A 26,378-nucleotide genomic window follows, 5' to 3' on the forward strand; every position below is an offset into this window, starting at 1 on the left:
GACCTTCTGACAATGCTGCACTCCCTCCACGCTGACCCACTGACAATGCTGCACCCCCTCCACACTGACCCACTGACAATGCTGTTCTCCCTCCACACTGATCCTCTGACAATGCTGCTCTCCCTCCACACTGATCCTGTGACAATGCTGCACTCCCTCCACACTGATCCTCTGACAATGCTGCACTCCCTTCCCACTGATCCTGTGACAATGCTGCACTCCCTCCACACTGATCCTCTGACAATGCTGCACTCCCTCCACACTGATCCTCTGATAGTGATGCACCATCTCCACACTGATGCTCTGACAATGCTGCACTTCCTCCACACTTATCCTCTGACAATGCTGCACTCCCTTCCCAGTGATCCTGTGACAATGCTGCACTCCCTCCACACTGATCCTCTGACAATGCTGCACCCCCTCCACACTGACCCTCTGACAATGCTGCACTCCGTCCACACTGATCCTCTGATAATGCTGCACTCCCTCCATACTGATCCTCTGACAATGCTGCACTCCCTCCACACTGATCCTCTGACAATGCTGCACTCCCTCCATACTGATCCTCTGACAATGCTGCACTCCCTCCACACTGATCCTCTGACAATGCTGCACTCCCTCCATACTGATCCTCTGAATAGTGATGTACTCACTCAGTACTGACTCTCTGACAGTGTGGAAGTGGCCCTATACTGACCCTCCGACAGTGTGTCCCAATCTCAGGACAAAACCTCTGACAGTACAGCACTCCATCATAACTGACACTCTGACAGTACAGCACTCCCTCAGTACTGACTCATTGACAGTGTAGCACTCCCTCAGTACTGACCCATTGCCTTGGTCGTGCACCTCTGACAGTCCAGCAGTGCCTCAGTACTGTCTATCTGACAGTGCAGCACTCCCTCAGTACTGACCCTCTGATAGTGATGCACTCCCTCAGTACTGACCCTCTGACAGTGCAGCACTCCCTCAGTACTGACCCTCTGATAGTGATGCACTCCCTCAGTACTGACCCTCCAACAGTGCAGCACTCCCTCAGTACTGACCCTCTGACATTGCATCACTCCCTCAGTACTGACCCTCTGACAGTGCAGCGCTCCATCAGTACTGACCCTCTGACAGTGCAGGCACTCCCTCAGTACTGACTCTCTGACACTGCAGCACTCCCTCAGTACTGACCCTCTGACAGTGCAGCACTCCCTCAGTACTGACCCTCTGACATTGCAGCACTCCCTCAGTACTGACCATCTTACAGTGCATCACTCCCACAGTACTAACCCTCTGACAGTGCAGCACTCCCTCAGGGCTTCATGGTAATTTCAGACATGATAGAGATTGAACCAACAACGTTGGCATCACGAACCTGTTAGCTGAGGTTAATGACCCTCCTTTGTAGCAGAGGGATTCAATCCCTCTGACAGTGCAGCACTCCCTCAGTGTTGACCTTCCGACAGTGTAGCACTCCCTCAGTACTGACCCTCTGACAGTGCAGCACTCCCTCAGTACTGACCCTCTGACAGTGCAGCACTCCCTCAGTACTGACCTTCCGACAGTGCAGCACTCCCTCAGTGTTGACCTTCCGACAGTGCAGCACTCCCTCAGCACTGACCCACTTTTTTTCTATTTCACAGAGTCTTGTGGAAATTTGGAGACATAGGGTTTGCAGATTCTGAGGAAGCATGAGAGAGACTCACAAACCAAGCCCTGTCTGAAACTCTGCAATAGATTATTCAGATGCACAGAGTCACTGAGATGCACAGCTTGGAAACAGACCCTCCTGTCCAACTCGTCCATACCAACCAGATATTCTCATCCCATTTCATTCCATTTGCTAGCACTTGGCTGATATCCCTCTAAACCCTTCCTATTCACATACTCATCCTGATGCCTTTGAAATGTCGCAATTATACCAGCCCCCATCACTTCCTCTGGCAGCTACCTGCATGCCCTTGAATAAGTGCTCAAACATTCATACTGTTGATACAAACTCTAATAAACACCAACCTACGAAAGGATATCATTGTCATTTTCAACTGACCCTTTGCTTCTTCATTTCGCTGATTTGAACAGAGGTAAAGAAACAGAGTTAGTGACCATCCACCGTCACCTTGTTATAAAACTTATTTTCAAATGTGGCTTGTATGTGATTCCCACCCCCTCTAATAGTTGCCTGGAAGGTGGGGGTGAGCTGTACTCTCCTGCTGCAGTCCTTGGGTGTCCCACAGTGATGTTAGGGAGGGAGCTCCAGGAGTTTGACCTGAACCATGTAAAGAGCTCTCTTACTGGAGTGCCCTTTTTAAAGTTGGGAAGTTATTATAGACCAGGAGGACCCGAGAGCTGCTGTCTTGTCAGAGAGAGAGGCTGGTGGGTCACACACCTCAGGTGAGGGGCGAGGTTGAGAAGCTGGGGGCTTCATGGTCATTTCAGACATGATAGAGATTGAAACAACAATAAGTTTTATAACAAGGTGACGGTGGATGGTCACTAACTCTGTTTCTTTACCTGTGTTCAAATCAGCGTAATGAAGAAGCTAAGGGTGGGTTGAAAATGACAGAGGGTCAGTACTGAGGGAGCACCTTACTGTCAGAGGGTCAATACAGAGAGAGTGCTACACTGTCAGAGGGTCAGTACAGAGAGAGTGCTACACTGTCAGCTGGTCAGTATTGAGGCACTGCTGGACTGTCAGAGGTGCAGGACCGAGCCAGAGGGTTAGTACTGAGGGAGTGCTACACTGTCAATGGGTCAGTGCTGAGGGAGTGCTAAACTGTCAATGGGTCAGTACTGAGGGAGTGCTACATTGTCAATGGGTTAGTACTGAGGGAGTGCTACATTGTCAATGGGTCAGTACTGAGGGAGTGCTACATTGTCAATGGGTCAGTACTGAGGGAGTGCTACATTGTCAATGGGTCAGTACTGAGGGAGTGCTAAACTGTCAATGGGTCAGTGCTGAGGGAGTGTTACACTGTCGGAGGGTCAGTGCTGAGGGAGTACTGCACTGTCAGAGGGTCAGTACTGAGGGAGTACTACATTGTCAATGGGTCACTACTTAGGGAGTGTTACATTGTCAATGAGTCAGTACTGATGGAGTGCTGCACTGTCAGAGGTTTTGTCCTGAGATTGGGCCACACTGTCAGAGGGTCAGTACAGGGCCACTTCCACACTGTCAGAGAGTCAGTACTGAGGGAGTACATCACTATTCAGAGGATCAGGATGGAGGGAGTGCTGTATTGACAGGATCAGTATGGAGGGAGTGCAGCATTGTCAGAGGGTCAGTGTGGAGGGAGTGCAGCATTTTCAGAGGATCAGTATGGAGGGAGTGCAGCATTGTCAGAGGGTCAGTATGGAGGGAGTGCAGCATTGTCAGAGGGTCAGTGTGGAGGGAGTGCAGCATTGTCAGAGGGTCAGTTTGGAGGGAGTGCAGCATTGTCAGAGGATCAGTGTGGAGACAGTGCAGCATTGTCAGGGGATCAGTGTGGAGGGAGTGCTGCATTGTCAGAGAGTCAGGACAGAGGGATTGCTGTGCAGTGAGAGGGTCAGTAATGATGAAGTGCGCAGTCTCTGACGGTCAGGACTCATGGATGGCCATGCTGTCAGAGTGTCGCACTGTGAAAGGGTCACTACTGAGGGAGCGCTGCACTGTGAAAGGGTTAGAACTGAGGAAGCACCGCAGTCTGGAGGGATTAGTACTGAGGGACCACCGCGATGTGACGTGGTCAGTACTGAGGGAGCACCACACTATGAGGGGATTAGTACAGAGGAATCACCGCGATGTGAGCGGGTCAGGACTGAGGGAGCACCACACTCTGAGGGGATTAGTACTGAGGGATCACCGCGCTGTGTGGGGGTCAGTACTGAGGGATCACCGCACTGTGAGGGGGTCAGTACTGAGGGATCACCGCACTGTGAGGGGGTCAGTACTGAGGGAGCTCCACACTATGTGTCAGACAGTCAGTACTGAGTGATTGCTGCATTGCCAGAGGGTCAGTACTGAGAGAGTGATGCACGCTCAAAGGGTCATTACTGAGGGAGCGCTACACGGTCAGTGTGTCAGTTCAGAGGGAGTGTTGTTTCAGACCGTCAGTACTGAGGGAGTGCTGCTCTGCCAAACGGTCAGCCCTGAGGGAGTGCTGCACTGCCAAAGGGTCAGTACTGAGGCAGTGCCGCACTGTCAGAGTGTCAGTGCTGAGGGAGGTCTGCTCTGTCGGAGGGTCAGTACTGAGAAAATGCCACGTTATCAGAGGGTCGGTATCGAGGGAGTGCTGCACTGTAAGCGCATCGGTATTGAGGGAGGGCTACATTGTCGGAGGGTCAGTACTGAGGGAATGCCACATTGTAGAAAAGTCAGCACAAAGAGAGTGCTGCAGTGTCAGATTGTCAGTACTGAGGGAATGCTGTTGTGTCAGAGCGTCATTTCTGAGGGTGTGCTGCAGTGTCAAAGGAGCAGTGCTGAGAAAGAGCTGCACAGTCAGAGGGTCAGTACTGAGGGAGTGCTGCACTGTCAGAGGGTCAGTACTGAGGGATTGCAGCACCGTCAGGGGCACAGGGCCAAGGGGCTGTTGCAGTGTCAGAGGGTCAGTTCTGAGGGAGTACTGAATGATCAGAGAATGTGCCGCATTGTCTGAAAGTCAGTATGAAGGTGCCCCACACTGTGGGAGGGTCAGTATACATGCAATGCCTTACTGTCAGAGGGTCAGTACAGAGGGAGAGTTGCACTGCCAGAGGGTCTGTACTGTGGGAGGGCTGCACTGTCAGAGGGTCAGTGCTGAGGGAGTGATGCACTGTCAGAGGGTCAGTACTGAGGGAGTGCTGCACTGTCAGAGGGTCAGTACTGAGAGAGTGCTGCACTGTCAGAGGGTCAGTACTGAGGGAGTGCTGCACTGTCAGAGGATCAGTACTGAGGGAGTGCCTCACTGTCAGAGGGTCAGTACTGAGGGAATGTCACACTGTCAGAGGGTCAGTACTGAGGGAGTGCTGCACTATCAGAGGGTCTGTTCTGTGGGAGAGCTGCATTGTTGGAGGATCAGTACTGAGGGAGTGCTGCACTGTCAGAGGGTCAGTACTGAGGGAGTGCTGCACTGTCAGAGGGTCAGTACTGAGGGAGTACTGCACTGTCAGAGGGTCTGTACTGTGGGAGTGCTGCACTGTCAGAGGGTCAGTACTGAGGGAGTGCTGCACTGTCAGAGGGTCAGTACTGAGGGAGTGCTGCACAGTCAGAGGGTCAGTACTGAGGGAGTGCTGCACTGTCAGAGGGTCAGTACTGAGGGAGTGCTGCACTGTCAGAGGGTCAGTACTGAGGGAGTGCTGCACTGTCAGAGGGTCAGTACTGAGGGAGTGCTGCACTGTCAGACGGTCAGTACTGAGGGAGTGCTGCACTGTCAGAGGATCAGTACTGAGGGAGTGCCTCACTGTCAGAGGGTCAGTACTGAGGGAGTGCTGCACTGTCAGAGGGTCAGTACTGAGGGAGTGCTGCACTGTCAGACGGTCAGTACTGAGGGAGTGCTGCACTGTTGGAGGGTCCGAACTGAGGGAGTGCTGCACTGTCAGAGGGTCAGTACTGATGGAGCGCTGCACTGTCAGAGGGTCTGTACTGAGGGAGTGCTGCATTGTCAGAGGGTCTGTAAAGTTGGAGTGCTGCAATGTCAGAGGGTCTGTACAGTGGGAGTGCTGCACTGTCAGAGGGTCAGTACTGAGGGAGTGTAGCACTCTCAGAGAGTCAGTACTGAGGGAGTGCTGCACTGTCGGGTGGTCAGTGCTGAGGGAGTGCTGCACTGTTAGAGGGTCAGTACTGTGGGAGTGCTGCACTGTCAGAGGGTCTGTACTGTGGGAGTGCTGCACTGTCAGAGGGTCAGTACTGAGGGAGTGTCACACTGTCAAAGGGTCAGTACTGAGGGAGTGCTGCACTATCAGAGGGTCTGTTCTGTGGGAGAGCTGCATTGTTGGAGGATCAGTACTGAGGGAGTGCTGCACTGTCAGAGGGTCAGTACTGAGGGAGCACTGCGCTGTCAGAGGGTCAGTACTGAGGGAGTGCTGCATTGTCGGAGGGTCAGTACGTAGGGAGAGCTGCACTGTCAGAGGGTCAGAACTGAGGGAGTGCTGCACTGTCAGATGGTCAGTACTGAGGGAGTGCTGCATTGTCAGAGGATACTACTGATGGAGTGCTGCGCTATCAGGGGGTCAGTAATGGGGAATTGCCGCAATGTCAGAGGATCAATCTGGGGGCAGTGCTGCAGTGTGTGAAGGTCAGTACTGAGGGAGTGCTGCAGTGTCAGAGGGTCAGTACTGTTGGAGTGCTGCACTGTCAGAGGGTCTGTACTGTGGGAGTGCTGCACTGTCAGAGGGTCAGTACTGAGGGAGTGTCACACTGTCAGAGGGTCAGTACTGAGGGAGTGCTGCACTATCAGAGGGTCTCTACTGTGGGAGAGCTGCATTGTTGGAGGATCAGTACTGAGGGAGTGCTGCACTGTCAGAGGGTCAGTACTGAGGGAGCACTGCACTGTCAGAGGGTCAGTACTGAGGGAGTGCTGCACTGTTGGACGGTCAGTACGGAGGGAGAGCTGCACTGTCAGAGGGTCAGAACTGAGGGAGTGCTGCACTGTCAGATGGTCAGTACTGAGGGAGTGCTGCATTGTCAGAGGATACTACTGATGGAGTGCTGCGCTATCAGGGGGTCAGTAATGGGGGATTGCCGCAATGTCAGAGGATCAATCTGGGGGCAGTGCTGCAGTGTGAGAAGGTCAGTACTGAGGGAATGCTGCAGTGTCAGAGAGTCAGTACTGAGGGAGTGCTGCACTGTCAGAGGATCATGACTGAGGGAGTGCTGCACTGTCAGAGGGTCAGTACTGAGGGAGTGCTGCACTGTCAGAGGATCATGACTGAGGGAGTGCTGCACTGTCAGCGCATCAGTCTGGGGGATACCTGCATTGTAAGAAACTCAGGACTGAGTGAGTGCCACACTATGAGATGGGCTGAATGGCCTAATTTCTGTTCCCATATTGTGTGGTCTAAGAGGAATATCCGAAATTGTTCAGTACATTTCTGCCTCTGCTTCCTACATACCCTGCTCAGCAATGATTCCCACGTCCAGATTCCAGAGACTGTGTTCAAACAGACTGCCTTCATTTGGTTACCACCCTCTTTTCCCACGGATCAAGTTTTCATTTCATGTGACTGACCTGCCAGCTCAAAGTGATATTTTCATGCTGCAGGGCTGAGGTTTATTCCTCAGCTTCCATGTGCTCATTCCAAATGAATCCCACTGCTCCACACTCAGCACATTCGGGTATTCCTTATATCTGAGCTTCTCAATGCTAATCCACATCCAGAATGACATCCCACACTCCTCCAAATCATATTGCAGGCTAATTGCCTGGGAGAGAGGAGTGCTAAGAGAGGGAAAAAAAATCTGAAAGTACCTTACAGTGACATTAAGGGTGAATTGATAATGAGAGAAACAGTAGGTTGTGTAACGCAGTGAGTATTTGTGCATGGACCCAGAGGCTACAGTGAATCGATGCATTATGTCGGTGCTCATTGGGACAGGTTTGATATGAAATCGTGGAGATGCTCTGTGATACAATTAAATGAATGAGCATATATATAGAGAGAGATGGTTCTGTGTGGTCTGGCCTTCTTACAACCCAATAAATCTCCAAAGACGGTGGAAATGTATCTCAGTTTACCGAATGAGGTGATGGAGGAAGTAGCAGGTACACTTGCAAACATTTTCAAATCCCCTCTGGCCACAGGAGAGGTGTCATCGGACTGACCATGTGGTACTGTTATTCAAGAAGGAGCATGGGATATACCAGGCAGCTACAGGCCAGTCAGGCTAATATCGTGGGTGGGACGTATGTTGGAAGCAATTTTGGGAGAGAGAATTAATCAGCATTTAAAGAGACTGGAGTTCATGAAGACCAGTCAGAATGGTTGTATTAAGGGGAGGTCAGGTCTGACCAATGGGATTGCACTTTTTAAGGAGGTGACCAGGTGTGTAAATAAGGGCAATACTTTCCTGTCGCCTGCTTGGAAGTCAGTCAGGCTTTTATCAGGACCCATTCTGGAAACTGATAGTGAACATAAAAACTCAAGATCCAAGGAATTTGGCGCAGAATGCTGAGTGGCAGGAAGCAGACAGTGATGGCCCAGTTAGAAATCTCTGTCTGTTCATCTCTCACTGTTCGGGTCTTGCTGATGTGGTTGATAGAAAAGATTTAGATTTGAATGGTGGAGGGTTAATCATTGGGTTCATGAATGATATGAAGATTGGTTGGGTGATAAATACTGAGGATGATAGCCTTAGGTTACAGAAGGATGGAGATGGCCTTGTCAGATGGACCAATCAGTGACAACGGGTGAGGTGCCTGAAGACTGGAGGGTGATTAATGATGGGCCATTATTGAAGTAAGGCTGCAAGGAACAGCCATTGAACTATGGAGCTGTGAGCCTGATGGCAGTGGTGGGTAAGCTGTTGGAGGGCATTCTGAGAGACAATTTACATGGATTTGGAAAAGCAAGAATTGATTAGCGATGGTCAGCATGGCTTGTGGAAATGGTTTATCCAACTTGATAGAGGTTTTGAAGGGTTGACTGAGAAGATAGATGAGAAGGTTTCACATGGGAGACTGGTTAGTAAAAGGTTAGATGATATGACATCCAGGGAGAGAGGACAGCACGGTGCCTCAGTGGTTAGCACTGCTTCCTCACAGCACCAAGGATGCAACTTTGATTCTAACTCCCAGCCACTGTCTGTGTGGAGTTTACACATTCTCCCTGTATCTGTGGGTTTCCTCTGGGTGTTCCGGTTTCTACCCACAATCCAAATATGTGCTGGTTAGGTGGGGTGGCCATGGGAAATGCAACATTACAGGGATAGAATAGTGAGTGTGAGTGTAGGTGGGATGCTTTTCAGACGGCCAATGTGGACCTGATGGGCTGAATGGCCTGATTTTACACTGTAGGAATTCAATGATTAATCAAGAGACCCAATAATGTTCTGAGAATCAGGGCTCCAATCTTGGACTGCGGTGGATGTGGGTCCTTGCAGTCTGAAGGGATTTGTGGATGAATGCAGTCTGAGAGTTGGGCTGGGCTGTGTTCTGAGGTGTTAAGGGTGTGAATATTTTGTGGAGGTACTGTATGAGGGGCATTGTGGGTAAACACAATAGAGTGGTGCTTTCTGAGGTATGAGGGAGCACTGTCTGGTGGTACAAGGTGAAGAATGTAGGAAGGTACAGATACACTTCCCTGATCATTCCCTCAGGGTCCGCAAGGCACACTGGTGTCGCAATTTGGGATGGAGGCCACGTCCATTTTAGAAGATTCAGATCATTTTGAACAAACATTGAAAAATAACATCACCATGTGTCTTAAACATGGATTGGAGGAAAACTGTTGTCAATGTATGGTCACTTGTAGCTTGGAGACTCTCTAGAAAAGCAGGCACCCAAACAGACCAACGCTGTCGATGCAAGACGTGGTGCACAGGAAGATCCAACAAGTCATTTGCAGTTGCTGTCTGTCTCCCTACAGCAGTCATCATGCGAGATCAGGGTTCAGTCCTAGGAGAAGTAATCTCTCCATCGAACCTTCCTCCATGTTTGTACAGTAATCGTGGTTGTGTGTGTGTATCTCTGTGTGTGAGAGAGACAGAGAGCGAGTGTCTGTCTGAGAGAGTGTGAGAGAGAGTGCATGTATGTGTATCTCTGTGTGTCTGTGTGTGTGAGAGAGGGATTATGTGTTTATGTATGTGTCTGTCTGAGTGTGTGTTTATGTGCGTATGTGTGAGAAGAGAGGAATGTGTGTATGTTTGAGGGAGTGAGAGTGTGTGTTTGTGTGCGTGTGTGAGAGAGAGAGGAATGTGTGTGTTTGAGGGAGTGAGAGTGTGTGTTTGAAAGAGAGTGTGTGTTTGTGTGTATGTGTGTGAGAGGAATGTGTGTGTGTGAGAGAGAGAAATGTGTGTGTATATGTTTGAGAGTGTGTGTTTGGGAGAGTGAGTGTCTGTGTGTGTGTGTCTGTGTGTGTGTGTCTGTGTGTGTGTGTGTGTGTGTGTCTGTGTGTCTGTGTGTGTGTGTGTGTGTGTGTGTGTCTGTGTGTGTGTGTGTGTGTGTGTGGTGTGTGTGTGTGTGTGTGTGTGTGTGTGTGTGTGTGTGTGTCTGTGTTTGTGTGTAAACTAGCCAGTCTTATTGTGTGCCCAGCTGCTGTTTCAGGTGAAATGGTCCTCGTGTCTCCAAAGACACAAAGGCTGCAAGAGTGAATTAACTGGGGGAAAGAGAGTGCTGTTCATTGCAGTGGGGATTCATCCAGTAAACCTCCCCACACACTAACATCCCTCTGGCAATGCAGTGACTAGTCCTGCACACAGTGCTCCATGTTCACACCAATGAAATGTCACCGTAGTCTTACCAGAGCATGGGACAGCTCCTCATTAGAGACCGGTGTCTGGTGGGGATTTAATCAGAGGGTCACTATGGCCCAGCTGAGGGGAGAGGTTGGGAAGGAGAGTCCTTCAGCCAACTGAGCTAACCAACCTCACTCCAGGAGCATGTCCTATATAACCCAATTATATCCAGCCTGCACCTCAATTAGAGCCAGGAGCAAGGCCATTCGGCCCCCACCCTAACCCAGAATGGAGAGCATGGGAGGGAGAAGGACAGTGTGTGTACTTGGCGATGGTTTCAGAGTGGGATCTTGTTGTGCATTACAGCAGTCAGTCAAAAGATGAGTTAGTCTCTGCACTATGTCCTCCAACCCAGGGGCTGTGGTTCTGCATGTGAAGGGGGGGGAGAGTGGGAGACAAGGAGAGAGTGGGACAGCCAGAGACAGGGGGAGGGTTTGATGGAGTTTTGGGGTTGGTGGAGAAAGGAGGGGCTGTTGTCAGAGAGAGATCGAGGGAGGGATAGCATGTGATGCAAAATCTGAGACAGGGTTGTGAAGAGGTCTCCACAGGAAGGATAGTCAATGAGGCCATTCAGGGGCCTATCCTGAGGATCCTGAACCGGTCCAGGATCATTTAATGGGTATGGGGGGATGATGGGCAGAAAGGACTGTATCTGTGATGTAAACCTTCTGTAATTCTCGGACTGGGATCTTGATCAACATTAAAATCGTCTCAGGCGAGTCAGTCAACCCAGATTCGTTTACTGGTGTGAGAAAGTGAGGACTGCAGATGCTGGAAAGTCAGAGTTACAAAGTGAGGAGCTGGGGAAGCACAGCAGGTCAGCCAGGAGAGTCGATGGTTCAGGCCTGACCTGCTGGGCAATTCCCGCTCCACACTTTCCCACTCAACTCCTTCTGCCCCAGAGAGTGTGGCTCACAGCAATGTTGGGGGCAGCGAAATATTTGAGGGGGGCACAGTTGGTAAGGTAGGTATTTGGGAGGGAAGGTATTTGGGGAAGGGAATAAATTTGGGAGGAGAGTTAAAATGAGGGGCAAATATTTTTAGGGGGTCAATTGGGTGAGCACTTTCAGGTCTGAAATAAAGAAAAAGAGAAAGGGAGGGGGAGAAAAAGAGAGAGAGGTAGAGCGAGTGGGGATGGAGAAGGGGGATGAGAGAAAGATGGGGCAGAGACAGACAGTGAGAGGGAAGGTGTGATAGAAAGGCAGATTGAGAGAAGGAGACAGACAGGGAGAGAGAAGGACAAGGAGAGAAGGGGAAGTCAGACTGAGACAAACAGGCGTTAAAGCATGGACAGACTGAAGGGGTGACACTCAGTATTCCAGTTGGTTCCAGCTCTCTCTCTCTCTCAATGGTTTTTCACACTCCCTCTCTCCCATGCTCCTGAGGTTCCCTTCAGCTTGTCTCTCTCTCCCTCTCTCTCTCCCTCTCTCTGGATGGTGAGCTGGTCTCTGTCCCTTGCCATGTTGGTCACCTCAGAAAGCCTCCAGAAAATTCAAGAGATCAGTCTGCAGGTGATCCCTGGTTTTGTTCAATTCTGGATGGTTTCCCAGAACTTTCTATACTTCTGGCCAATTCAGAGAATCAGTTAATAGTTTGAAGCGTTGCTAATCATTTGGATGGCTTGTTCCTGTTAGTTTCTTTGTGTAACAGGACTCAGTGCCTTCCTGTCTGGGCCCTCCTTTGTTTGGTGGAGACGTTATTAGGGATATGTCTGCCCAGGGGAACTGTTGCCTTTGACATTATGCTGATGGGATAACCATCTGGCTGCTGTCTGGCTTTTGTGATTTGGGAGTATAACTTGTCCAATATACCCAGCATCTCTTAGCTGTCTATCTGTGTTTTAGCAAGGAGGCAGCAACATTTCACCCATTCCCCCTCCCCCACCCAGTCTTTTGAATAGAAAGAAGCTTATACAATGAATTACAAACCTAATTTTAAAAACTGGTTATGTTTGTTGTCAGAGGAGCCTGCTGTTTGAGCGAAAACCATTTTGTACATTGGTCAAACTGATTGTCATATGGCTGATAAGTGATATCATAGAATCCCTACAGAGCAGAAACAGGCCCTTCAGCCCATCGAGACCACAATGACCCTCTGAAGAGAATCCAACTCAGATCTATCCCCTGATGATATCCCTGAAACCCCGCATTTCCCATGGCTATTCCAGCTAACCTGAATATCACTCGACACTATGGGCAATCTGTCAAAAATGCCCACCATTGAACAGTGGGAGAAAACCCATGCAGATGGAGGGAGAATGTACAAACTCCACACAGACAGTGGCTCAGGAGTGGAATCAAACCCAGGTCTCTGGCGCTGTGAGGTAACAGTGCTAACCACTGAGTGACTGTGGCAGTCCTAACTGTTTTGACAAAACATATTCCGTTCTGAGAATCCATACAGAATTGTGATGCATAGCCAACATCCGGCGAGCAGAATAAATGCAAGTGAATGAGACCTCCTGGCTCAAACTCCAGGAATTCCCTTCCTAAGGACATTGTGGGTCTACCACCTGCAACAGTTCAATGTGCAGCTCACCACCAAAACCAGCTCCCGAGCAGCGAAGGACAGGCAATCAATACTGGGCCCAGACAGGAACACTCAAACACTGCAAATGAATGAAACTAAGGTGATCACCCAGGGAGTTCCATCTATCTTCCAGTCCCTGGGGGTGTATCCAAGCATTATTCACCATGATCGTACCCATCTGTTGCAGCCTGCAATCCTAACCACCGGTATCCTGAGATATATCAAGGTGAGTGCGGTTAGGACCACAGCCGATGTGAGAGGAGCCGAATTATTTAATGACAGGCGATGGGAATGCCGTGGTATGGCCTGTTCCTTCACATTTACGTAAGGGTGGTCCTTGTCAATGTCCCCTCTATCTCCACAGCATGTGGGAGGGAATCATGATAACCCATCTAAATACCTTTTTTAATGTAATTCCGATACTTTCAACTTCAAAGATCCCCATCCTAACATTGTCCCTTGGGATAATTGGAATCCCTCGCACCAAGCCCAGTGGCCCACCGAAAGTGTCCTTGCAGCTGTCATTAACCCAGCCCTTGGTGAACTGCTGTAACTGACAGTGAGGAATGTTAGTGTGGGTGTTCTCCTGGAACAAATATTTACGCTGTTTGTCACTAATCCGGGATGGGACTTTTCTCGAGCATGAAGGATCGCTGCCTTCATTTCATCGTGGATGTCTCTCCCTCACTGTTGTCCCTCAGGGAGGGCTGAATGGCCTGGTGGACAAAGTCACATGGTGATTAATTTAATTTATTTGTCAGCATCCAGTCCGTGTATGACAGACTGTCGGCCTATCTCATTCAAAAATGTATCTGGGTTTGAGACAGAAACAAACAGAGTGGCCTTTTTGGTGCTGCCCACCAGCTGGGTGCCTGGAATGGCTGTTGTGTACGGAGTGAGACCATAAGCTGCTTTACACTGGGCAACCACAGGATTCATGGACTCTGATTTCGGCTGTGGCTCAGGGCTGGGGGCAAAAGGTGCAGTTACCTGGGAGACAGGCAGTGGGAGACCCCATCTGTGATGTGTCAGTGTGGGGCCTGTCATTATCTCTCTGGGGAGGTAGATCCCCAAAGGCACACATTATCCCATTCTGGGAGGGTTCCTAGTTCCCTAGGGATTGTATTTGCTCCTGACACCTCCTACTAGGGCGTGATGTGTGTTGTTCCGTGTTGTAGGTGTACAGGACCCATACAGCTGTTTGGAGCTCATACACTGTCCTTCCAGATTGTCAATGTAACCTGAGGCTGCCTCCCCATCCCCAGAGACCCTCCTTTCACTAGATTCGGCTCTTCCCAATTGGAACTGGAGTGGTCCCATGTTGGTGAGATTTTCCTGCAACCTTCTGTCCTGCTCATTGTGTCGGAGACCTAGCTCTGTCACAGCCTGTAGTTTTCCCTTGGGTGACCGGATCCCAGCTGCCTTATCCCAGCCGGGGGTCCTCCAGGCTATCGGCAGTGGAGTGAACTTTCCAGCTTCCTTCCCCGGTTCTCTTTGGGCATCTCACCACAGCTCCTGTACCAGGAATCCTTCACTGCAAGGCCAGGCTGGCTTCCTGCCAAATTCTGCAGGACTGTTTCACATTTGTACCGGCTCGTGTGCATATTGCTTTGGTCGCTTCTGTATTATGGGATACCTGGGTATGTTCATAGAGTCATAGAGTTCTACAGCATGGAGACAGGCTCTTTGGCCCAAACTGGTCCATTCACACTAACCCCGTTTCCCTGCACTTGACCCATATCATTCCAATACGTTCCTCTCCATGTATTTGTCCAAGTGCATTTTAAATGTTATTGAATGGATCCTCCTCGACCACTTGCACTGGAAGTTCATTCTGTATGTGTACCACCCTCTGGTAAAAGCATTGTCCCTCAGGTTCCCTTTTAATCTTCCCCTTTCTCCTTAAACTGATGCCCTTTCATCCTTGATTCCCCAAGCCTTGGATAAAGACTGAGTGTATTCACCCTATCCATGCCTTCCATGACCTTATACACCTCTATAAGGACACCCCCTCAGTCTCCTACACACGAAAGAAAATGTCCTTGCTTGTCCAACCTCTCTCTATATCTGTCTAGTTGAGTTCTGGCAACATCCTTGTAAGTTTCTTCTGCACTCTTTCCAGTTTAATAACATCCTTCCGATAGCAAGGTGGGTAAAACTGAACACAATACTCCGTGTGCGGCCTCACTAACATCCTGCACAACTACAACAGAACTTCCCAACTTCGATATTCCATGCCCTGACTGGTGAAGGGCCCAGTGTGCCAAAAGACTTCTTCATTGCCCTGTCTCCCTGAGTTCAGAGAGACGTGCTCCTGTCATCCAAGGTCGCTCTGTTCCACTACACTCCTTCAGGGCCTACCATTCCCCATGAAACCCCTGTCTTGATGTGGCTTTCCAAAATGCAAGATCTCGCACTTGTCTGTATTAAACTCCATTTGCCATTTCTCAGCCCAATTCCCCAGCTGATCAAGGTCTTGTTGCAATTGCTGAGAACCTTCCTCACTTATTTTAGTGTAATCTGAAAACTTTCTAATCATGCCTTAAACATCCTCATCCAAATCATTGATATAGATAACAAACAGCAATGGGCCTAGCACTGACCAGCTGCGCGGCACAATGGCTCAGTGGTTAGCACTGCTACCTCGAGACATCTCTCTCTCTCTCTCTCACTCTCTCTCTCCCTTGCTCTCACCCCCTCACTCGTATTCTCTCTTTCTCACTCTCTCTCTCCCTTCCCCTCACTCACTCTTCACCCAAACCCTCTCTCTCACCCGTCTCTCTCTCTCCCTTGCGTCTCCCTCTCCCTCATCCTTCTGTCTCTGGCTTGCCCGCTATCTCTCCCTATCACGCTCTGTCCCCTCTTTATCTTTCTCTCTCTCTCTCTCTTTCCCTTCTCGTGCGCTCTTTCACTCTCTCAGACTCTCTCTCTCATTTCCATCCCCTCCTCCCGCTCAGTTGCACCTCTCTCTCTCTTGCCCCCTCTCTCTCTCTCACTCACTCGCCCCCTCTCTCGCCCCACTCTCTTGCTCGACCCTCTCTCTACCCAACTCTATCACCCCTCTCTCTCACCCCTTCACACTCTCAACCTCTCTTGCTCACATCCCCTCTCACTATCAACCCATCTCTCTCACCCTCTCTCCCCCACCTCTCTCTCTCTCTTCCCCTTTCTCTCTGCCCCTCTTGTGCTCTCTACTCCTCTCTCACTCCACCTCTCTCACCACCCCACTCTCCCCCTCTCTCTCACCCCCCTCTCTCTCGCCCACCAATCTTCCCCCACCACTCTCCCCCTCCCCCCCTCCCCCTCCCCTTCTCTCCCCCTCTCTCTGCCCCCTCTCTCACCCCTTTCTCTCATGCTTCTCTCTCACCCCTTTCTCTCACCCCTCTCTTTCACCCCTCGTTCACACTCCCTCTCACTCTCAACCCATTTCTCTCTCACCCTCTCTCCCTCCCGGCCTCTCTCTCTCTCTTCCCCCTCTCTCTGCCCCCTTGTGCTCTATTCCCCCTCTCTCACTCCACCTCTCTCACTCCCCCTTTCTCCCTTCTCTCCCCCTCACACTTCTCCCCCTCTCTCCCCTCCCTCACCCTCTTCCCCTCCCCTCTGTCTCACCCCTCTGTCTCACCCCTCTCTCTCTCACACCACTCTCTCACCCCTCACACTCCCCCATCTCTCTCGCCCACCTCACTCCCCTTCTCCCCTCTCTCTCACCTCTCTCTCATTCCTCTCTGTTACACCTCTCTCCCCCTCTCTCTCCCCCTCTCTCCCCCCACTGTCTCTGCCCCTCGCTCTCCCATCTCCCCCCTCTCTCTCCCCTCTCTCTCCCCCTCTCTCTCCCTCTCTCTTCCTCTCTCTCCCCCACCACTGCCCTCTCTCCCTCCTCTCTTTCCCCTTTCTCCACCCATCTCACCCCATTTCTCTCACACTCTCTCTCCCCTCCCACTCTCTCTCACCCTTCTCTCACACCCTCTCTCCTCCCGTCTCTCCCCTCTATCTAAGCCCCCCGCTCTCCCTCCTTTGTCTCCCCGTCTCTCCCGCTCTCTCTCTCCCTCTTTCTCCTCCTCTCTCTACCCCACCTCTCCCCTCTCTCCCTCCTCTCTTTCCTCTCTCTCTCCTCCCTCTCTCCACCCATCTCACCCCATTTCTCTCACACCATCTCTCCCATCACCCTCTCATTCACCCTTCTCTCACACTCCTCTCTCCTCCCGTTTTTCCCCCGTCTCACACCCCTCTCTCACTCCCCTCTCTCTCACCACTCTCTCACCGCTCTCTCACCCCTCTCTGTCACCCCTCTCTCTGCCACCCTCTCCCTCTACTCCTCTCTCTACCCCTTCTCTACCCCCTCTCTCCCCATCCCCTTCCCCATATGTCTCCCGCTGTTTCATCCCTCTCAACCCCCCCTCTCTCTCCCCCCTCTCTCCCCTTCTCTCAACCCCTCCTCCCCCTCTCCCCCCTCTCTCGCCCCTCTATCATTCCTCACTCTCACCCCTCCCTCCCCTTTCTCTCCACCTCTCTCTCCTCCCTCTCTCCCCACTCTCTCTCGCCACATCTCTCCCCCTCCCTCACCCCTCCCTCTCTCTCCCCCTCTCTCTGACTCCCGCTCTCCCCTTCTGTCTCCCCCCTCTCCCGCTCTCTCTCTCCCTCTCTCCTCCTCTCTCTCCCTACCTCTCCCCTCTCTCTCCCCCCTCTCTCTCCCCTCTCTCTCCACCGATCTCACCCCATTTCTCTCACACTCCTCTCTCCCTCTTGTCTCTCCCCCCTCTCACTCCCCTCTCTCTCACCGGTCTTTCACCCCACTCTCTCATCCCTTTCTCTCATCCCTCTCTCTCACCCCTCTCTCACCCCTTCTCTCGCGCCTCTCTCCCCCATCCCATCCACTCTCTCTCTCTTCCGCTCTCTCTCACCCCTCTCAACCCCCTCTCTCACCCCTCTCTCTTCCCCCCCTCTCTTTCCCGCCTCTCTCTTACCCCCTTTCTCTCACCCAACTCTCAGAAACTCTCCCTGACACGCCGCTCCCTCTCACCCCCTCTCTTCCTCACTCCCTCCGTCTCTCGCTCACAATCTCTCTCACTCTCTCTCTCACCCACTCTCTCTCTCGACCACACTCTCTTTCTCACCCCTCTCTCTGTCTCACGCCCCTCTCTCTCACCCCTCTCTCTCTGTGTCACGCCCCTCTCTCTCACCCCTCTCCCTCTCACCCCTCTCTCTCACCCTCTCTCTCTCTCTCGCTTTCACCCCTCTCTCTTACATCTCTCTCTCTTACCCCTCTTCTCACCCATCTCTCTCTCTCAGCCCTCTCTCACCCCTCTCTCTTACCTCACTCTCTCTCACCACTCTCTCTCATCCTCTCTCTCACCCCTCTCTCTCACCCCGTGTGTGCCTCACCTCCTCTCTATCCCAACCCCTCTCTCTCTCACTGCCTCTCTCTCAACACACTCTCTCACTCAACCCCTCTCTCTCTCTCCCCCCTCTCTCTCCCCCTCTATCTCTGCCCATTCTCTCAAACCCTCTCTCTCTAACCCCCTCACTCACCCCGTCACTCACTCGCCCCCCTCTCTCTCATCCCCTCTCTCTCGCCCCTCTCTCTCACCTCTCTCCCACTCAACCTCTCTCTCTCTCTCACACCCCTCTCTTTCACCCCTCTCTCTCACCCCTCTCTCTCACCCCTCTCCCTCTCAAACTCTCTCTCTTTCACCCCCCCACGCACTGCGTCTCTCTCATCTCCCTCTCTCTCTTCCCCCCTCTCTCTCACCCCATGCTCTCGCTCACCCCTCTCTCTCTCACCCCTCTCTCACCCTCTATCGCTTTCACCCCGTCTCTCACACACTCCCTCTCTCTCGCCCCGTCTCTGCCGCCCCTTTCTCTCTCGCCTCCTCTCTCTCTCGCCTCTCTCTCTTCCCCGTCACACGCTCCACCCTCTCTCTCTCCCCTCTCTCTCCCCCCTCTCTCCCCCTCTATCTCTCCCCCTGTCTCTCACCCCCTGACTCTCTCACCACGTCACTCTCTCTCCCCTCTCTCCCTCACTACTCTCTCTCTCACCCCCACTCTCTCACCCTATCCTCTCGCTCACCCCTCTCTTTCACCCCTCTCCCTCACCCTCTCTATCTTTCACCCCGTCTCTCACACACTCCCCTCTCTCTCGCCCCCTGTCTCTATCGCCGTCTCTCTCTCGCTCACCCATCTCTCACCCCCTCTCTCTCACCCCTGTCTCTCACCCTCTCTCTCTCTCACCCCAACCTCTCGCTCACCCCCTCTCTCACCCCCTCCCTCACCCTCTCTCTCTTTCACACCGTCTCTCACACAGTCCCTCTCACCTCCGTCTCTCTCGCCGTCTCTCTCTCTCTCTCGCCCCCCTCTCTCGCGCCTTTCTCTCTCCCCCTCACTCTCTCCCTCCTCTCTCTCTCCCTCTATCTCTCTCCCTGTCTCTCAGCCCCTCTATCTCACACCCCCTCACTATCTCACCCCGTCACTGTCTCTCCCACTCTCTCTCTCACCGCCTCGCTCCCAACACCCTCTCTCACTCATCCCCCTCTCTCTCACCCCTCTCTCTGTCTCACCACTCTCTCTCATCCTCTCTCTCATCCCCTCTCTCTCACCCCGTCTCTCTCACCCCCTGTCTGTCTCAGCTCCTCTCTCTCCACCCCTCTCTATCTCTCACCCCCTCTTTCTCACCCCCGTCTGTCTCACCTCCTCTCTCTTTCATACACCTCTCTCTCTCACTGTCTCTCTCGCAACACCCTCTCTCACTCACCTCCTCTCTCTCACACCTCTCTCTCTCACCCGTTCTCTCTATCTCACTTCACTATCTCACTCACCCCTCTCTCTCTCAACCCTCTCTCTCATCCCTCTATCTGTCCCTCTCACCCTCTCTCTCTTTCACCCCGTCTCTCTCTCTCACCCCTCACTCTCTTTCACCCCTCTTTCTCACACCTCTCTCTCCCCTCTCTCTACCTCACCCGACTCTCTCTCTCTCACTCCCTCTCAGTCTCTCATCCCTCTCTCTCTCTCACTGCTCTCTCTCTCACCCCCCTCTCACCCCCTCACTCTCTTAAGCCTCTCTCACACCCTCTCTCTCATCCCTCTCTCTCTCACCCACTCTCTTTCTCGCTCTCACCCTTCTCTCCCTCACCCCCCTCACTCTCTCACCCCTCTCTATCTCACCCCTCTCTATCTCTCATCCCCCTCTCCCACCCCCGTCTCTCTCACCTCCTCTCTCCCATGCCCCTCTCTCTCACTGCCTCTCTCGCAATACCCTCTCTCACTCATTCCCTCTCTCTCACACACCTCTCTCTCTCTCTCACCCGTTCACTCTATCTCACTTCACTATCTCACTCACCCCTCTCTCTCTCAACCCTCTCTCTCATCCCTCAATCTCTCCCTCTTACCCTCTCTCTCTCACCCCGCGCTCTCTCACCCCTCTCTCTCTTTCACCCCTCTCTTTCTCACCCCTCTCTCTCTCCCCCTCTCTGTCTCTCATCCCCCTCTCTCTCTCACCCACTCTCTCTCTCACCCCCTCTCACACCCTCCCTCTCGCATCCCTCTCTCTCTCTCATCCACTCTCTCTCTCGCTCTCACCCTTCTCTCCCTCACCCCTCTCTCTCACACTCTCTCCCTTTCAACCAACCTCTCACACACTCCCTCTCTCTCACCCCCTCGCTCTCTCATCCCTCTCTCTCTCTCCCACCCTTCTCTCTCTCAACCACCTCTCTCTCTCACCCTCTCTCACTCACCCTCTCTCTCTTTCACTCCCCTCTCTCACACACTCCCTCTCTCTCAACCCTCTCTCATGCCATGCTGTCTCTCCCCTCTCACTCACCGCTCTCCCTCACTCTCTCTCTTTCTCCCCGTCTCTCACACACTCCCTCCCTCTCGCCCCCTGTTTCTCGCACCACCTCTTTCTGTCCCCCTCACACTCTCGCGCCTCTCTCTCGACCCTCTCTTTCTCTCCCTCTCTCTGTGTCCCTCCTCTCTCTACCCCCTCTATCTCTCCCTTGTCTCTCAGCCCCTCTCTCTCTTTCACCGCCCTCGCTCACACACTGCCTCTCTCTCGCCCTCTCTCTCGCACCCCGTCTCTCTCTCTCTCCCGTCTCTCTCAGCCCTCTCTCTCTCAGCTCTCTCTCCCCCTCTGCTCTCTAACCCTCTCTCTCATCCCTCTCTTACCCCCCTCTCTCTTACACTCCTCCCTCTCTCTCTCACCCCTCTCTAAGCCTTCTCCTATTCTCATCCCTCTCTCTCTTACACCGCTCTCTCTCTCCCCTCTCTCCCCCCCATCTCTCCCTGTTTCTCACCCCCGTCACTCTCTCACCCCATTACTCTCTCCCCCTCTCTCTCACCTCCCCTCTCTCAACACCGTCTCTCACTCATCTCCCCTCTCTCTCACACCCCTCTCTCTCCCCGCCTGTCTCACCCTCTCTCTCACCCTCTCTCTCACCCCCTCTCTCACCCCCTCTCTCTTACCTCCAGTCTGTCTCCCCTCCTCTCTCTCACCCCCTCTCTCTCACCCCTGTCTCACCTCGTCTCGCTCTCTCACCCCCTCTCTCTCAACACCATCTCGCATACACATTCTCTCTCTCTCACCCCCTCTCTCCCTCACCTCTCTTCTCACCCGTTCTCTCTATCTCAACTCACTATCTCACTCATCCCTCTCTCTCACTCTCTCTCTAACCCCACTATCTCTCACCCCTCTATCTCACACCCCCTCTCTCGTTCTCTCAACCTCTCTCTCTCACCACCTCACCCTCTCTCCCACGCTTACCCACGGTCTCTCTCACCCACACTCTATCTCACACTCTCACCCGCTCTCTCTCAACCGCTCACACCCCCATCTCTCTCTCATCCCCTTATCTTTCTCACCCTCTCTCTCTCACTCATGCCCCTCTCTCTCACCCCTCTACCTCACCCTCTCTGTCTTTCACCCGTCTCTCACACACTCCCTCAATCTCCTCCCCATCTCCCTCGCCGCCTCTCTCTCAACACCCTCTCTCACTCACCCCTCTCTCTCTCAACCCTCTCTCTCTCTCGCTCTCACCCTTCTCTGTCTGACTCCTCTCATCCCTCTCTCTCACCCTCTCTTTCTTTCACCCATCTCTCACACACTCCCTCAATCTCACCCCCTGTCTCTCTCGCCACCTCTCTCTCAACACCCTCTCTCGCTCATCCCCTCTCTCTCTCTCACCCCTCTCTCTGTCTCACCCCCCTCTCTCACACTCTCTCTTACCCTCCACTCACACCACCTGTCTGTCTCACCTCCTCTCTCTCCCACCCTTTCTCTCTCTCGCTCTCACCCTTCTATCTTTGACTCCTCTCTCTCGCCTCCTCTCTCACCCCTCTCTCTCTTTCTCAACCCATGCTCTCGCTCACCCCTAGAATTCATCCTTTTCTCTTACCCTCTCTGTCTTTCACCCGTCTCTCACACACGCCCTCAATCTCGCCCCCCTATCTCTCTTGCCGTCTCTCTCAACACCCTCTCTCACTCACCCCTCTCTCTCTCAACCCTCTCTCTTACCCCTCTCTCTCACCCTCTCTCTCTCTCGCTCTCACCCTTCTCTCTCTGACTCCTGTCTCTCATCCCTCTCTTACCCCTCTCTCTCTTACACTCCTCCCTCTCTCTCACCCCTCTCTCAGCCCTCACATACTCTCACCCCTCTCTCTTACACCACTCAGTCTCTCTTCCCCTCTCTCTTTACCCTGCTCTCTCATCCCACTCTCTCTCCCCTGTCTCTTAAACCTCTCTCTATCTGTCTCACCCATTTCTCATCCTCCACTCTCTCTCAAACCCCTCTCTCTCACCCCTTTCTCAAAACCTCTTTCTCTCACTCTCTCTCACACCTCTCTCTCAACCCTCATCGTCTCAAACCCCTCTCTCTCACCCACCTCTCTCACCCCTCTCTATCTCACCCCTCTCTCTCTCACCCCTCTCTCTCTCAACCCTCTCTCTCGCACCCCTCTCTCTCGCACCCCATGCTCTCACTCACCCCTCTCTGTCTTTCAACTCATCTCTCACACACTCCCTCAATCTCACCCCCGTCTCTCTCGCCACCTCTCTCTCAACACCCTCTCTCACTCATCCCCTCTCTGTCTCACCCCTCTCTCTGTCTAACCACTCTCACTCACCCTCTCACTCACGCCCCACTCACACCACCTGTCTGTCTCACCTCCTCTCTCTCCCACCCTTTCTCTCTGTCAACCCCTCTCTCTCCCACCCGCATCCCTCTCTCTCACCCCTCTCTCTCTCACACCCATCTCTCTCTCACACCTCTCTCTCACCTCTCATTCACGCCCCTCTCTCACACACTCCCTCACTCTCGACCCCTCTCTCTCTCACCCTTTTCTCTCACCCCTCTCTCTCTCGCCCCTTTCTCTCTCACTCCATGCTCTAGCTGACCCCTCTCTCTCACCCCTCTCTCTCACCCTCTCTTTCTTTCACCCCGTCTCTCACACACTCCCTCAATCCCGCCCCCTGTCTCTCTCGCCACCTTTCTCTCTCTCCCCCGTCTCTCACCCCCTGACTCTCTCACCCCGTCCCTCTCTCTCCCTCTCTCTCTCTCTCATCGCCTCTCTCTCAACACGCTCTCTCACTCATCACACCTCTCTCATCCCTCTCTCTCTCACCCCATGTCTGTCTCACCTCCTCTCACTCACTCCCCTCTCTCTCATCCTTTCTCTCTCTCACACACCCGCTCTCTCTCACCCCTCTCTCTCTCGTTCACCCCTCTCTCAGCCCTCTCTCTCCCTCACCCGACTCTCTCTCTCGCTCCCTCTCTGTCTCTCACTCCTCTCTCTCTCTCTCTCACCCTCTCACAGTCTCACCCCTCTCTCTCACCCTCTCTGTCTCAGCCCTTCTCTCTGTCTCTCTCTCTCACGCCCCTCTCTCTCACCCCTATCTCCCTCTCACCCCTCTCTCTCAGCCTCTCTCTCTTACACCTCTCTCTCTCAACCCTCTCTCTCACCTCTCTCTCACACACACACATTCTCTCTCTCGATCTCACCTTTCTCTCTCTCACTCCTCTCTCTCACCCTCTCTCTTTCACTGCCCTCTCTAACACACTGCCTCTCTCTCGACCCCTCTGTCTCACCCCGTCTCTCTCTCTCACGCCTCTCTCTCTCACTTATCTCTCTCACTCCACTCTCTATCATCCCTCTTTTACCCCCTCTCTCTTACACTCCTCCCTCTCTCTCATCCCTCTCTCAGCCCGCTCATACTCTCACCCCTCTCTCTTACATTACTCTCTCTCTCCTTCTTTCTCCCTCTCTCTCCCTTCCCCTCTCTCTCATCCCGCACTCTCACCCCTCTCTCTTACACCCCTCTCTCTTACACCCCTCTCTATCTCTCTCACCACTCTATCTCACCCACACTCTATATCTCACCCTCTCTCTCTCTCACCCTCTCTCTCTCACCCCTCTCTCTCCCTCTCTCACCCCCCTCTCTCTCACTCCTTCTCTCTCTCACCCTCTCTCTCTCACATCTCTCTCACCCCCCCTCAGCCTTCTCTGTCTCACCCCTGTCTCTCTCACACGCCCCTCTCTCACCCCTCTTCCTTACACCCCTCTCTCTCTCCCTCTCTCTCTACCCCTCTCTTTCATGACACTCCCTCACCCCTCTCTCTCTCACCCTCTCTCTCTCTCATCCCCTCTCTCTCAGCCCCTCTCTCTCACCCCCTTCTCTTCCTCACACCTTCTCGCTCTTAACATTCTCTCTCTCACCCCTCTCGCGCTCTCTCACCCTCATTCTCTCTCTCACCTCCCTCTCTCACACGTTCTCTCTCCCTTGCCCCCTACACTCTCCCACTCCATCTCGCCCACTCTCTTTCACGCCCACTCTCTACTTCTGCCCCCCTCTCACTCTCTCTCTCGCCCACTCTCTCTCAACCACTCTCTCTCTCACCCACCCTCTCTCTCGCTCCCTCTCTCTCACACACCCTCTCCCTCTCTCACCCCTCTCGCGCTCACTCTCACTCCCTCTTTCTCAGTCCCTCTCTCTCTCACACCCTCTCTCTCTCACACCCTCTCACTCTCACACCCTCTCACTCTCACTCCCTCTCTCTCACGCCCTGTCTCTCTCTCACACCCCTTCCCTCTCACACCCTCACTATCTCACCCTTTCTCTCTGACCCCTGTCACACCCATGTCTCTCTCCCCTCTCTCTCTCACCCCTCTCTCTCATCCACTCTCCCTCTCGCCCACTCTCTCTCTCGCCCACTCTCTCTCGCCCACTCTCTCTCTCACCCACTCTCTCTCATCCACTCTCCCTCTCGCCCACTCTCTCTCTTGCCCACTCTCTCTCTCGCCCACTCTCTCTCTCTCACCCACTCTCTCTCATCCACTCTCTCTCACACCCACTCTCTCTCACACCCACTCTCTCTCTCACACCCACTCTCTCTCTCACTCACTCTCTCTTTTCACACACTCTCTCACCCACTCTCTCTCTCGCCCACTCTCTCTCTTGCCCACCCTCTCTCTCTCGCCCACTCTCTCGCCCACTCTCTCTCTCTCGCCCACTCTCTCTCTCACACCCACTCTCTCTCTCTCGCTCACTCTCTCTCTCACACACTCTCTCACCCACTCTCCCTCTCGCCGACTCTCTCTCTCGCCCACTTTCTCTCTCTCGCCCACTCTCTCTCTCTCACCCACTCTCTCTCATCCACTCTCCCTCTCGCCCACTCTCTCTCTCGCCCACTCTCTCTCGCCCACTCTCTCTCTCTCACCCACTCTCTCTCATCCACTCTCCCTCTCGCCCACTCTCTCGCTTGCCCACTCTCTCTCTCGCCCACTCTCTCTCTCTCACCCACTCTCTCTCATCCACTCTCTCTCACACCCACTCTCTCTCACACCCACTCTCTCTCTCACACCCACTCTCTCTCTCACTCACTCTCTCTTTTCACACACTCTCTCACCCACTCTCTCTCTCGCCCACTCTCTCTCTTGCCCACCCTCTCTCTCTCGCCCACTCTCTCGCCCACTCTCTCTCTCTCGCCCACTCTCTCTCTCACACCCACTCTCTCTCTCTCGCTCACTCTCTCTCTCACACACTCTCTCACCCACTCTCCCTCTCGCCGACTCTCTCTCTCGCCCACTTTCTCTCTCTCGCTAACTCTCTCTCTAACCCACTCTCTCTCTTGCCCACTCTCTCTCTCGCCCACTCTCTCTCTCACTCACTCTCTCTCTTGCCCACGCTCTCTCTTGCCCACTCTCTCTCGTGCACTATCTCTCTCGCCCACTCTTTCTCTCGACCACTTTCTCTCTCTCGCTCACTCTCTCTCTCGCTCACTCTCTCTCTAACCCACTCTCTCTCTCGCCCACTCTCTCACACCCACTCTCTCCCTCTCGGCCACTCTCTCTCTCTCACACACTCTCTCTCGCCCACTCTCTCTCTGTCGCCCACTCTCTCACTCTCTCTCACCCACTCTCTCTCACGCCCACTCTCTCTCTCACCCACTCTCTCTCACGCCCACTCTCT

Source organism: Chiloscyllium punctatum, unplaced genomic scaffold (genome assembly GCF_047496795.1).
Source record: "Chiloscyllium punctatum isolate Juve2018m unplaced genomic scaffold, sChiPun1.3 scaffold_167, whole genome shotgun sequence".
NCBI classification, from domain to species: domain Eukaryota; kingdom Metazoa; phylum Chordata; class Chondrichthyes; order Orectolobiformes; family Hemiscylliidae; genus Chiloscyllium; species Chiloscyllium punctatum.